The sequence below is a fragment of the Armigeres subalbatus genome, chromosome 3 (assembly GCF_024139115.2).
Source record: "Armigeres subalbatus isolate Guangzhou_Male chromosome 3, GZ_Asu_2, whole genome shotgun sequence".
Taxonomy (NCBI): Eukaryota; Metazoa; Arthropoda; class Insecta; order Diptera; family Culicidae; genus Armigeres; species Armigeres subalbatus.
This window is the reverse complement of record NC_085141.1, coordinates 35,938,545-35,952,143: the sequence shown is the minus strand read 5'-3', so window position 1 is coordinate 35,952,143 and position 13,599 is coordinate 35,938,545. Positions and strand designations below refer to the sequence as shown.

The window sequence follows — 13,599 nt, the reverse complement described above, 5'->3', positions numbered from 1 at the left end:
CCAAACGCGGTCCCAATTTAAAATACATTTGAATTAACGGTTGTGGATGTTTACACACATATGGAATGCTAGCCTCAACATCTGTTATCTGTGCTTTTACGCAAAATAAACATATCAACACTGGCAGAGTTGAACTGGGCCACGAGACCCACCAAATTTAATATTTTCTTTTCTATTTAATTACATACGCCAAAATTGCTCTGAAAACAAATTTTCCGCAAATGTTGATCAATACCAAAGTGACGTTTCACAAAATAGCAACCCTGTATAGAAATTTAGCAACCCAGTGTGGGGCGCTAAATTTGGAAACTCACGGCTAATTTTGAGTTGCGTTCTTATTTTACATTCCCGTTTAGATACTACCGGTGTAGAAGTGGGTCCCTATATGGGGCCCGGAAATAGCGATAGGGACCCAGATGGGGACTCCCGTGGAGGTGCTCTAAGTCGGGGGAAAAGTCGGTAGGATGTTTTATGCATGGGGGTGTGAAATTTCAATGAGTTCACTTTTTCTCTCGATGACAGCTGGCGGTCTTCTCCTCCCCTATGAGTGAAGTGTTGCGAGCGTGCTTACAAGTTCGAGGCATGAAATATCTTGCACCGAAGATGACAATATAATCTGTAATCTGTAATCCTATAAAAGTAGAAAATATATAAATTAGGATTTATCTTGACTCATAGTCGAGCTCATAGTAAATGAACCTACGATAGCATGTTCGACGCCAAATTTGTGCACAACATCCTGGAAAGCACCGAACAACATCCGCTGTTGCAGAGAGGGAAATCGGGAATTTCTACACGCTGGGCTTTGGAAGTACATAACCTAAATTGATCAAGCGCTGGCTCCACCTCCTGCGTTGTCCCCATCAAAAACGCACCGTAAAAATATAGTCCTCACTATAGATAGTGGAATATATAGATGAGCGAAGATAAATCCTCTGTCTCCAAACGAACTGTCAAACGTGTCTCCAAACGAGCATGACGTCACGATTTCAATGGAAACGTTAAGGGCTGTGACGTCATATGCGCGTGTGCACGGGCAAAAAAATCGACTCATCCATGCATTCGCTCATCTATAGATTCTACTATCTATAGTCCTCACCAATCGTTTGATCCACTGCTGATTTGAACAAGTCGTTCATTACTCTCTGCTGCTGCTGATGCGAGGCGACGAAGAAGGTCTTGATCTGAAGGGGGAGTGGATGCATTATTCTCCTGCCTCGCGTGGGATGGGGATCTTTAGTGACGTTTTTTTTAGAGAAACCGGATTTCCCTGAGATGAGATACCCGGTAAAAATCGTTTACTCATTAATGGGTACTTTTTGTCTGCTATCTCTTTCTCCCTGCTGAAAAATTTACCCATTTTGGGAGAATAAGTGGATTTACTCATTTAAATGAGTAGATCCACTTATTCTCTCAAAATGGGTAAATTTTTCAGCAGAGGGAAAGAGATAACAAAGAAAAAGTACCCATTAATGAGTAAACGTGTTTCTCCGTGTAAGACAACTCGGAGCTGAGTGCCTTCTCATAATTTATCCTCGCTCCACACTGTAAACTCGACAATACCCATTAAAGAGTTGAAAAGGCCCATTTTTTGATGATGTATTGAGCTGTCAAAATAATGGGTACTTTGAAATTTCTGATAATGTGTACTTTCACCCCATTTTAAAGTTAAAAGTTTCTACCCAATAATGGGTGAAAATTTACTTGAAAGATGTTGTGCCAAACAATCGAGAAGAAGCTGGGAGAAGGAGAGACAATTTCGTGTGGTTTAATTGTATTGTAGATCAAGTTGAAAACCGAACTGAGCTCTCGCGACAATCGCATTTTCTCCCATTTCCGGATGTCGCAACTGCATCGCGAGTGGTGCGCATGATAGCGCACGGCTATGGCATAGATGCGCAATACTCGCGATGCAGTTGCGGCATCCGGAAATGGGGGAAAATGCGATTGTCGCGAGAGCTCAGTTCGGTTTTCAACTGGATCTACAATAAGTATTGTTTTGCTCAATTTAGTTTGATTACATAATTAAAAGTAGTTAAATCATAGTTATTGCAGCTAACGCCTTTTCCCTTTGGTTTGGCGTCGGGGAACATATAAAACCATATCTATCACCGGACAGGATGAAACTCCGCCTCTGCAACTGTTGGGGCCATACACGTAGCGGGGCTGTTTACTGTGGAAGCCTTATAATACCCGTAAACCGCTGGATCCGCCGATGTAAAAGGAACCTGTTTGATGGAATGTTTTCTCCCCGGGACAGAATACGCTTTGCAATGGTGAACGAGTTCCACTGGTCAACAGAATCGCTGTTCTGGACGGATATCCGCCTCTGTTGAAGCTATGCTGGTTTTGTTTTGCGGAGAATAATGGACAATCCTGTGTACTCCCGGATCCGCAGACAGAAAAGGAATTTCAATGTTTTCTTCCCATGAGAATAGACGGTTGGAAAGATGAGTGAGTTCCCTATCTACCGGTGAAGAAAACTGAACTCACATGAACTAATGTTTATTGTTATGCCGTTTAGAGTTTTAATAAACGTTATGATCATATTTATTTGCTACAAATAATTTCTTTCACTATTCGATTGATGGATTGAAAGTTTAATTCTAATGGCTGTTTCTGAAAACAATAATGGGTAAATTGTACACATTGTCCGGGATCAATAGTGGGTAAAAATCACTCGTTAGTTTGACGTATACTCGGTTTACTCATTAATGAGTTAACGACGTTTACTCTTTTAATGAGTTGAACTATTTAACTTCATAATGGGTACTTTTTTACCCATTAAAGAGTACTTTGGTGGCACAGTGCATGCGACGGGCAGTTCCAGTGCGACCATCTTTTTTCCACCAACTAAAAATTAACAAAACGAATTAATTTATATCAATAAGGCCGTTACAAATATTTAATTGACATTTTGTCCTAATGGTCTCCGTAAGGTCAAGGGGGGGATAATCTATATACATAAAAATGAATTTCTGTCTGTCTGTGCCTTATAGACTCGGAAACTACTGAACCGATCGACGTGAAAATTTGTATGTGGAGGTTTTTGGGGCCGGGGAAGGTTCTTAAGATGGTTCGAGACCCCTCCCCGCTTTGGAAAGGGGGGCTCCCATACAAATGAAACACCAATTTCTTCATAACGCGAGATCTAATCAGAAAATAAATCAATTTTAGGCGAAACGAAGTTCGTCGGGTCTGCTAGTAAAAAATAAATATTAAAATGAAAAAAACCCAAATTAATCCACCTAGCGGTGACGATGCCTTTCTCGATTAAATCAAAATATACTGAAGGTGGTAACTTCGTTTTTCCTATCTACACGTAAAAAAATAACCTTATATGTTATGGCAAAAACCATTCGAAAATACTAATACTCTTCATTATACCACCAGGAAATCCTCCGGAAGTTCCTCCAGGAATTCCTCCGGAAGTTTCTCCAGGAATTCCTCCGGAAGTTCCTCCAGGAATTCCTCCAAAAGTTCCTTCAGGAATTCCTCCGGAAGTTCCTCCAGGAATTCCTCCGGAAGTTTCTCCAGGAATTCCTCCGGAAGTTTCTCCAGGAATTTCTCCGGAAGTTCTTCCAGGAATTCCTCCGGAAGTTCCTCCAGGAATTCCTCCGAAAGTTCCTCCAGGAATTCCTCCGGAAGTTCCTCCAGGAATTCCTCCGGAAGTTCCTCCAGGAATTCCTCCGGAAGTTCCTCGAAGAATTCCTCCGAAACCTCCTCCAGGAATTCCTTCGGAAGTTCCTCCAGGAATTCCTCCGGAAGTTCCTCCAGGAATTCCTCAGGAAGTTCCTCCAGGAATTCCTCCGGAAGTTCCTCCAGGAACTCTTCCGGAAATTCCTCCCGGAATTCTTCCGGAAATTCCTCCCGGAATTCTTCCGGAAATTCCTCCAGGACTTCCTCCGGACATTCCTCCGGACATTCCTCCGGGAATTCCTCCAGGAATTCCTCCGAGAATTTCTCCAGGAATTCCTCTGAGAAATCCATCCAGGAATTCCATCGGGAGTTCATCCGTGAATTCATCCAAGATTCCTTCGGGAATCTATCCAGGAATTTCTTCGGGAGTTCCTCCAGGAAATACTTCGGGAATTTCTTCCAGGAATTCCTTCGGATGGATTCCCGAAGGAATTGCCGGAGGAATTACCATAGGAATTCCCGAAGAAATTTGATAAATTCCTGGAGAAATTCTCGAATGAATTCCAGGAGCAGTTCCAAGAGCAATTCCCGAAGGCATTCCCGGAAGAAAATCCCGAAGTATTGCCTAGAGGAACTCCCGAAGAAATTCCTGGATGGATTCCAGGAGGAATTCCCGAATGAATCTTGGATGAGCTCCCGATGGAATTACCGAAGGACATCCCGAAGAAATTCCCAAGGAATTCCCGCTGGAATTCTCAGAGGAATTCCCTAAGGCATTCCCTTAGAAATTCCCGAGGAATTACCGAAGGAATTCTCGAAATAATTCCCCTCCAGGAATTTTCTAAGTAATTGGCGAATGAGCTGTCAAAGAAATCGGCGGAGGAATTCTCGAACGGATAATCAGAGGAACTCCTGAAAAAAAATGTAGGAATTCTCTAAGTAATTCCCCGAAGGAATTCACGGCAGTATTCCCGTTGCAATTCTCGGAACAATTTCCGAAGAACGTCCCGGAGGAACATCCTAAATAAATTTCGTAGGAATTGATGAACACTTTATTGGAGGAATTATTGACGAATTTCGTGCCAACTCGACCAGCGGTTGGCAGCACCATCTCAGAATCGAATGAAACTTGGTGAGCATAAAGATATGGTATTGTCTATCCGGAATAAATTTATACCGCTTTTTATACCGAAGTTGGATTTTTCTCCAGATACAGGCAACTTTCCCAACTTCGGAAGTAGTGCGCTGGATTCGCCTAAAGATGCGCTAAACAACGCATCAATTAGTTTGACAAATAAAACTTCGGAAGAAAGTTCGGTTCGGAAGTCCCGACTTCCGAATTCTAACTTGGTGCTACGCCGACAATATTTCTAAGCCACTCTGCATACTTAGTTTTTCAAAAATTGTCAAGAATAACATTTGATGAGCACCTAATTTTTTTTCATGGATTTTTTATAAATCGATGTAACTCTAAAATGACAAGACCGAGGACAAGACCTACAAAAAAGTTTTGTATGGCGGACTGTCGTGAAATTCCCAGAAGTTTTTTGGAAAAATATCCAAAAAATAAAATACCGATTTCTACACTGAAAAAAATGAGTTTTAAAAATTAAAATCGATATTACCAAAAAACCTCATCTCAGAAATCGATGAAATTTTTTCTGCAGATAGGTATTTTAATTATCTAACTTTTCTGGGAATAATGTTCCTGTGATATATTTAAGGAAAAAAAGTTTTTCTAACAAAAACTTTTTCCATGTCCATATTGAGTGAAAATTTATCAGCGTGTTTTATGCCTACAGCGCCAATTATAGGTTCAGCAGCCTATCACCAACCAACGACACATTTTGGAAGTATAAAAATTTGTTTAGGAAGCAATTTAGCATAATCTAACATTAATGTGGACCAACATTTGGAAAGGGCGTATATTTTCCTAGATTGCTTATATTAATGTTACACACAAATGACCAGATTTACAAAATTGTGATGTTTGATGGCACATTGTAAATTTGTCTGAACTATGAAGTCTGAAACATAAAGGAGCATTTCGTTCACCGAGAAAATAAATTAATGAATGTAAAGATTAAAATTGGTTAAGCCAAAAAAAATTAAGGTCGATTTTTTTAATCAGATAACATTTTGATTCCAAACGATGAAGCTCGGTAGGTAATTTCATTAGGGGGATTTCCGGTAAACGTACATTTAAAGAATAATAAATTTTCCGCATTTTTTAAATTTTTTCTTCAATTTTATTTGTTACTACATTTAATTCTTATTTCTACTTGAATACTCATTAATTTGCAAATTTAGTCGAACAATTCAAAGACTTTTGGGTCTTCATCTGAGTTGGAATATTTTTAGCCAGGATTTTATTATGAGCGATTGGTATAAAAGAATGAAGCTTTTGTGTGCCAATTGGGTTGTTTAGGGGTATCGATGTTTTTACATATTCTGAATCTGTAGGAAAAACTGAGCCTAAACCCAATTTTTCAGAATTTTTGGAGCCCCGGAACTATTTTTAATTTGCATTTAAATTTATATGGAACTAAAAATTTGTTCTTATGCTGCATGGGCCAACTGTCATTCTATGAATGTTAGTGTCATTCTATCGATTGAAATGGCTTATTGTTTGCTATATAAAAATGTAAATAAAAGGTTTGCAAACAAAATAAAAATATGTTGGAGATCAGAAAAGCATGCTCTTTATGTTAAACTATAAAAAACCTAATATTTTTCTTCGCTAAACAACCCAATTATAGTTTTGCTTTTTGAAAAGTTCATCAAACTCTTGTTGAGTACCATCGTCGAAGGTGACAATCGGTCAAATGGGGTGAGAATGGGTCACTGTTTCAACTACTTAGAATGCTTGTAGAATGGATGTATCTGAGGACAAGAAGACAAAAATATAAGAGTCCTTTTTGAACGATTTTGCTCTACGCCCTCCATGCTCGCGGTGAGAGCGATGATCCATTCTCACCCCCAGACCCATTGCCACCCCCGATGGCGGTATTGCTCATTCGTGATATAACAGAAATGTAATATAGTTATTTTTTTTGTTTGATTGAAAACGTGCCCATTCGCCCATTCGTACAACTCCCGAGGAGTCTTGATAGTATTTCCATAATCTTTGGCAAGAGTTGCGCGTTTTGTCATTCGTTTGAGAGTGCCACCAATTGGGTTGTTTAGGGGTATCGATGTTTTTACATATTCTGAATCTGCATTAAAAACTGAGCCTAACCCCAAATTTTCAGAATTTTTGGAGCCGCGGAACTATTTTTAATTTGCATTTTAAATTTATATGGGACTAAAAATTTGTTCTTATGCTGCATGGGCTAACTGTCATTCTATGAATATTAGTGTCATTCTATCGATTAAAATGGCTTATTGTTTGCTGTATAGAAATGTAAATGAAAGGTTTACAAACAAAATAAAAATATGTCGGAGATCAGAAAAGCATGCTCTTTATGTTAAACTGCCAAAAATTCGATATTTTTCTGAGCTAAACAACCCAATTGCTTCGCAAGGGCCTTTTCCGTGTGATGTTGTAAAAAAGTGCCATTCTGTTTCTAAGCCATGTTTTTAATTTAAATAACACAGACTTGCAAAGTTCCTTTTATTTTTATAATGTGCCACAGCTCACCCAGGCACAAAAGTAATTTTTGTAAAATCGATCGACTGTTTCAAAAAGTCAATTAATTTGAAACGAATAAGTGAACAGCTTTTGTGTGATGGGTCATTACTTCTTATTAATAAAGCTAACGTTTTCTAATTAACCGTTTCTTTTAAGGTAAACTTCGAATGGATGTATTGTTGCCTGGGAATTATTCCAACCTTGAGCAGCATTTTGGATATTGAATGAATAATTTTCAGAGAAATCTAACAGTACAAGTGTATTGCTGTTTGCAAATAATGTCATAAGTTTTAAGTTTATCAATTTTTTCAATACAATACGATACAAAATCATCTACAGGTTTTAAGTTACTTCGATACAAAAAGTCAAATAAAACATAAACCCTTTTCAAATGTTGGTCCACAATAAGGCAAAGACAAAGGTGCTGTTTGAACGAGATGGCGCCACAACATTTAAAGTAAAATGAATTTTCTTGTATGGGCAAATCATCCGTTCTCATAAACTACGCATCGCATCAATATGAAACCTAGGTCAAAAAGCAACAAATAATTTTTAGATTTTTTGTTCCCACGACTTGTTTTACAGTTCTAAACAATAAAAGAGATTTCATTGTACCTCCATACTAAATTCTAGCTGTATACTTTCAATTTCTTCAAGACTGTTCTCCACCTCGTGTGTGTGGAAAGAACATTAAAAGCTTACGATATCGAACAGCAGATGTCACTAGTGTATATGCAATAGTACATTGATACAAACACACATCAACACCACCTGTCGCCTGATCATGGAAATATTGCAATTATACCATCAGGTGTAGTGGCTGTTGTTAAAATATTTAGGAAGGGCCTCAAGCGGAATTTTTGCTAGAATGCAACTGACGATCTCCTATTGCACATCAGTGTGCGAGCGTTAAACGTCACTCATCTCTATTGGCGTTGTAGGCATAAAACACGCTGATAAATTTTCACTCAATATGGACATGAAAAAAGTTTTTGTTAGAAAAACTTTTTTTCCTTAAATATGTCACAGGAACATTATTCCCAGAAAAGTTAGATAATTGAAATACCTACCTGCAGAAAAAATTTCATCGATTTCTGAGATGAGGTTTTTTTGTAATATCGATTTTAATTTTTAAAACTCATTTTTTCAGTGTAGAAATCGGTATTTCATTTTTTGGATATTTTTCCAAAAAACTTCTGGGAATTTCACGACAGTCCGCCATACAACACTTTTTTGTAGGTCTTGTCATTTTAGAGTTACATCGATTTATAAAAAATCCATGAAAAAAATTAGGCCCTCATCAAATGTTACTCTTGCCAATTTTTGAAAAACTAAGTATGCAGAGTGGCTTAGAAATACCATATCTTTATGCCCACCAAGTTTCATTCGATTCTGAGATGGTGCTGCCAGCCCCATTGAAGGGTTGGCGCGAAATTCGTCTATCCAGCATTTTACGTGTGGTAATGGCCGCCACAATTTTACTCACTTTTTGGTAGGATGCATTCGATTTGACGTTTGGCTTGTGTCGAATGACACAGCAGCGATCATCATCATCATGAATTCATCATTAGGGTGAAATCAGGAGTGATTCAGTTTGATTCTAAATTTTCGACCACTATTCTAGTTTGAATCTGGAGCAAAATAGAACAAACTCGCTGGTTTCCCCAGCAGTGTTCTATTCATGTTTTTCAAATTTTCAATTAATTGAAATCATTATGTTACTGCCAAGAAAGGCGCCGGAATTGCAAAGTGGATTGATCCGTAGATAAAATGACGCATCCATACACCAAAACAATTGAAAAATATTTGAATCTCGTGATTCAATCGTGGTTCAAATCTGCAGAAAATAGAACGGAGCGTTATACCAGTTTTATTTTTTTGACAGTTGACTGGTATAAAAACTGAATTTAGAACAGCTGCTGGGAAATTCAATGTTTCAGATTCATATTCAAACTGACAGCCCCGAACGATTTGAATCACTGCTGATTTTACTCTTATGATGATGAAAACTTATCGTTTTTGTGTCATACGACACAAGCCAAACTTCAAACTGTTTCCACCCTACCGAAAACTGAGTTGGATTGTGGCGGCCATTAGCGTTCGTAAAATGCTGGATTGAAGAAATTTATAAGGAATTCCCAAAGAATTTATCGAAGAAATTGTCGTAGGAATTTCCGAAGGAATTCCCGGAGGAAAACCCGATTGTTTAATAGAATTTCCAATGGAATTCTGGAAGGAGTTTCCGGAGCAATTTCCGAAAAAAAATCCTAAGCATGTCCCGAAAAATATCCTCAATAATTTCCGACAAAAAATCGACCGAATTCGTGCAGCAGTAATTCGACGAGGAATTCCCGAAAGAATTCCTGGAGAAATTATCGCATAAAATCTCGGAGGAATTCTCGAATAAATTCCCGTGAGAATTCTTGAAGAAATTCGTGAAGGGAAAATCGGAAAAATACCAAGAGGAATCTCCGAAGCAACTACTGAAGAAATCCTGGACAAACTCTTAATAGAATTCTCGAACGAGTGTTCGAAGGAACTCCCGGAATAATTTCCGAAGAAACTTTCGGAAGAATTCTTTAAGAAATTTCCGAAGAAACTTCCAGAATTTCTTGAAGGAAACCCGAAGGAATTGGGTGAAGAATTTGCCTACAGGATATTATCTAAGAAATTTCTAAAACAATTCTCTTTGTAATTCACGAATGAATTTTCATTTTTACCTGGAGGAATTCGCAAAGAAATTTCTGGAGTTACTCGGAACTTTACGAAGGAATTCCCGAAACAATTGGGTTGTTTAGCGAAGAAAAATATTAGGTTTTTTATAGTTTAACATAAAGAGCATGCTTTTCTGATCTCCAACATATTTTTATTTTGTTTGCAAACCTTTTATTTACATTTTTATATAGCAAACAATAAGCCATTTCAATCGATAGAATGACACTAACATTCATAGAATAACAGTTGGCCCATGCAGCATAAGAACAAATTTTTAGTCCCATATAAATTTAAAAGGAAAATTAAAAATAGTTCCGGGGCTCCAAAAATTCTGAAAAATTGGGTTTAGGCTCAGTTTTTCCTACAGATTCAGAATATGTAAAAACATCGATACCCCTAAACAACCCAATTACCAAAGGAAATTCTGAAGATATTAATCGCATCACCTGTTTCAGCAATTATTTATTATCGATAGCGCTGTGTCCAGGTCACGAGGATTTCGAGAAGAAATGAAACGATCTTACGTAAATTCTTCTGAGAATTCCACTTTTATTTTAGGAATATAGGATTTCTTTCCTTCAATCTTCAGATTTCTTTTGGCAATCTAAAGATTTCTAATGCGAATCTAGGGCTTTCCCCTGGAAGTCTACGAATTCCTTCTGGAAATCCATGTTGAGTTCTTCTAAGAATATGGGAATTTATTGTGGAAATCTTGAAATGTCTGGGAAACAAAAACCTCTACCAATCAATTTAAGGAGGGCTGCTTACATAGGACCCTACTTACCAGCTAATCCATGTCAGTTTGGACACAGATTAATTTGTACAGTCACCCTCACACTTTGGTCACACCGGTTGCATTTTTACCCATCAGCAAGGACTCCTAGGATATACATTATTCGTGATTTACCAAACCTGTCCAGTGGTCGTCGTTTGCAGGAATCATCGAAATTGATTGTGCCTACGCCATCAACATTTTTGTTGTTAAGAGTTCTGAAGACGTCCAGTGCTTGCATCGGAACCATGTAAGAAGCATCTTCTGCAGGGCGTTGTAGGAAAAATAGTTTTAAATTACTATTTTCAGTGGACTACCTACTTAGAGGACACTACTTACCGGTAAAGCCATATGCTAGTTCGAGCAAGGATTCATTAAATTTTCACAAAAGCACCTTGGGCAATCCATTGGTCGGTGCCACTGCAGTTTTGCTCACCGTCTTAGACATACACACAACGACTCGAATTCATCGTCCGGATCCGTTTCAGGGTCATCGGTGTATCATCGGAAGAATGACTCGAAGTGGCTATGTTCATGTTGATGACAGAAGTACCATGTTGATGACATTGTTGTTTAAATTATTTTGAAAAGGTCCACTGTCTAAACCGGAACCGTGTAAGGGAACCAGTGCTGTAAGGCGCTGTAAGAAAAGTAGTTTTAAATTACAATGTGTGGAGGACTGCTTACAAAAGACTTTACCTACTACCAGCTAAGCTATATGTCATAGTAATATGGGCTCATTCACAAATTACATAACGCAAAAAAACACAGATTTGAACCCCCACCCACCCCTCCGTGACTTGTTTGTAACAATTGCCTCATACCCACCCACCCCCATCTGTGACGTATAACGTCTTACTAAAATTTCACAAAAATGAAAAAATATTGGAATTTTTAGTGAACTCTTCCATAACTTCCTTCATAGTACATAATAATACTGTCAAATTTGAATTTAATTAGAAATTTCGTTTTTTATATTATTTTATTATTCATGTTATCCGTAACAGAACTAAACAAACCCACCCACCCCCTAGACAAACCGTAACATTTTGTAACGGAATATTGTGTACCCACCCACCCCTTGATGCGTTATGTAATTTGTGAATGAGCCCTATAGATCCGTTGGTCTTATCCGCTGTTTTTCTAATCACATGCACACTAAGGTGCTGTTTTACTGGTAAATTCAACGTCTGGAGAAATGCATACTGATTGGTTGGTTTTCGATTTTTTTACACCGATGCCGAACGCATTTCCACTGAACGTTTGACCCATTGTAAATACAAATATTCCGTGTATAGTACACACTTAATTTTTTTTACCGGGCTCGGTTAATGAATTACCGATTTCTCAACAGCTGAGCTCTCGGTAGTCACCTCGGTAATTAAGTTTGATTATAGATAGTAGAATCTATAGATGAGCGAATGCATGGATGAGTCGATTTTTTTGCCCGTGCACACGCGCATATGACGTCACAGCCCTTAACGTTTCCATTGAAATCGTGACGTCATGCTCGTTTGGAGACACGTTTGACAGTTCGTTTGGAGACAGAGGATTTATCTTCGCTCATCTATATATTCCACTATCTATAAGTTTGATTACCGAGCTCTCGGCTCACTTCGCACGCTAGTAAAATGTCAATAACTACCGAGTAGCACTGTAAAAATAACTGAGCACTCGGTAAAACAAAATACGGATGGATCTGTAAAAATAGAGCAAACCTTTGTATTCCAAACCTCGTTCCAAACTACCGAATAAAACAAAATTTGTAATAGAATTTCTCTCGGAATTTCTTGAAGAAAAAGAATACACAAATAATTTCATTTCAATCAATCATTTATTTCCGTTTATTTTAAATAATATTCTTGGAGTCATTGAAAAAGAGCTGCAAAGCTTTTATGGTGGAATGCAAATGGAGGAGACGAATGAACCATTACATTGGCTGTTGTTGAAAAAACATAATTTAGACGACTGCGGGTGGACAATAACCCGTTGATAACGATTCTAGAAAGTGATCAGATGGGTTCAAAATGATGAGTTGAGTGGCGCCATGCAGCTGTATACCGAGCATAATACAGACATAATTTTATTTTAACAATATTTGCCACTTTTTTTGGTCGTTCCATTTATTTCACTTCTTCCGGCACGATAAATTTACTACCGCTCTGCCACAAAATTGAACAAGTGATGGGGAAATTCGGTAATCATGCAATGACCTGAAACTATAATTATAAAAGAATTAAACATTGCTAAAATATACAATAATTGTTGCATTTACTTACACGCACGTCCAAATTTCAACCGCAATTGTACACGAACCATAGTCAGAACCGCTTTTAATTCAATCGACTGAAAAAACATGGCGGCATATCAAGCATCACGCTTGTTGAACGGAAACTGAGGGCTCGGTAAAAGAGTCACCGTGTACTCAGTAAATCGTATATTTTTACTGAGTGATCGGTATATTTTTTGACAAGTCTGATAGATTTCCATAATACGGAGTAGATCGGTAAATTATATTACTGAGGAACAGTAATTAATTTTATATTGCTGAAAGCTCGGCAAAAACTAATACGGAAATCGGTTAATTCTTCATACTTTACTGACCACTCGGTTCAAAATTACTTTTACTGGATAGAATCTGTAAAAAATATTACCGAGCTGCAATTCTGAATCTAAGTGTGTAGAAAATCGAAAATTTGTTTTCAATAAAATGAAATATCTGCAGTTATCAGACGTCGCAAGTCATTTCTGATTAGTGCGCATGATAGTACATCCATGCGTGCATGATGCGCACTACTAATGAAATATTTCAAATTGTCGCGACTCGCGTCGCAGCGCGAGT

General features: G+C 38.0%; 2 long non-coding RNA genes across 2 annotated transcripts; both read right to left on the bottom strand.

Moving 5' to 3' along the window:
* Window positions 1-475: 475 nt before the first annotated feature.
* Window positions 476-889, bottom strand: LOC134219295 (uncharacterized). The gene is made up of 2 exons (XR_009981528.1): window positions 704-889; window positions 476-631 (listed from the first exon to the last, which is right to left on the bottom strand). It is a non-coding gene; the product is annotated as an uncharacterized LOC134219295 (long non-coding RNA).
* A 9,621-nt stretch (window positions 890-10,510) lies between these two features.
* Window positions 10,511-11,521, bottom strand: LOC134219294 (uncharacterized). Its single transcript, XR_009981527.1, has 3 exons — window positions 11,457-11,521; window positions 11,097-11,397; window positions 10,511-11,021 (listed from the first exon to the last, which is right to left on the bottom strand). It is a non-coding gene; the product is annotated as an uncharacterized LOC134219294 (long non-coding RNA).
* Window positions 11,522-13,599: the final 2,078 nt, after the last annotated feature.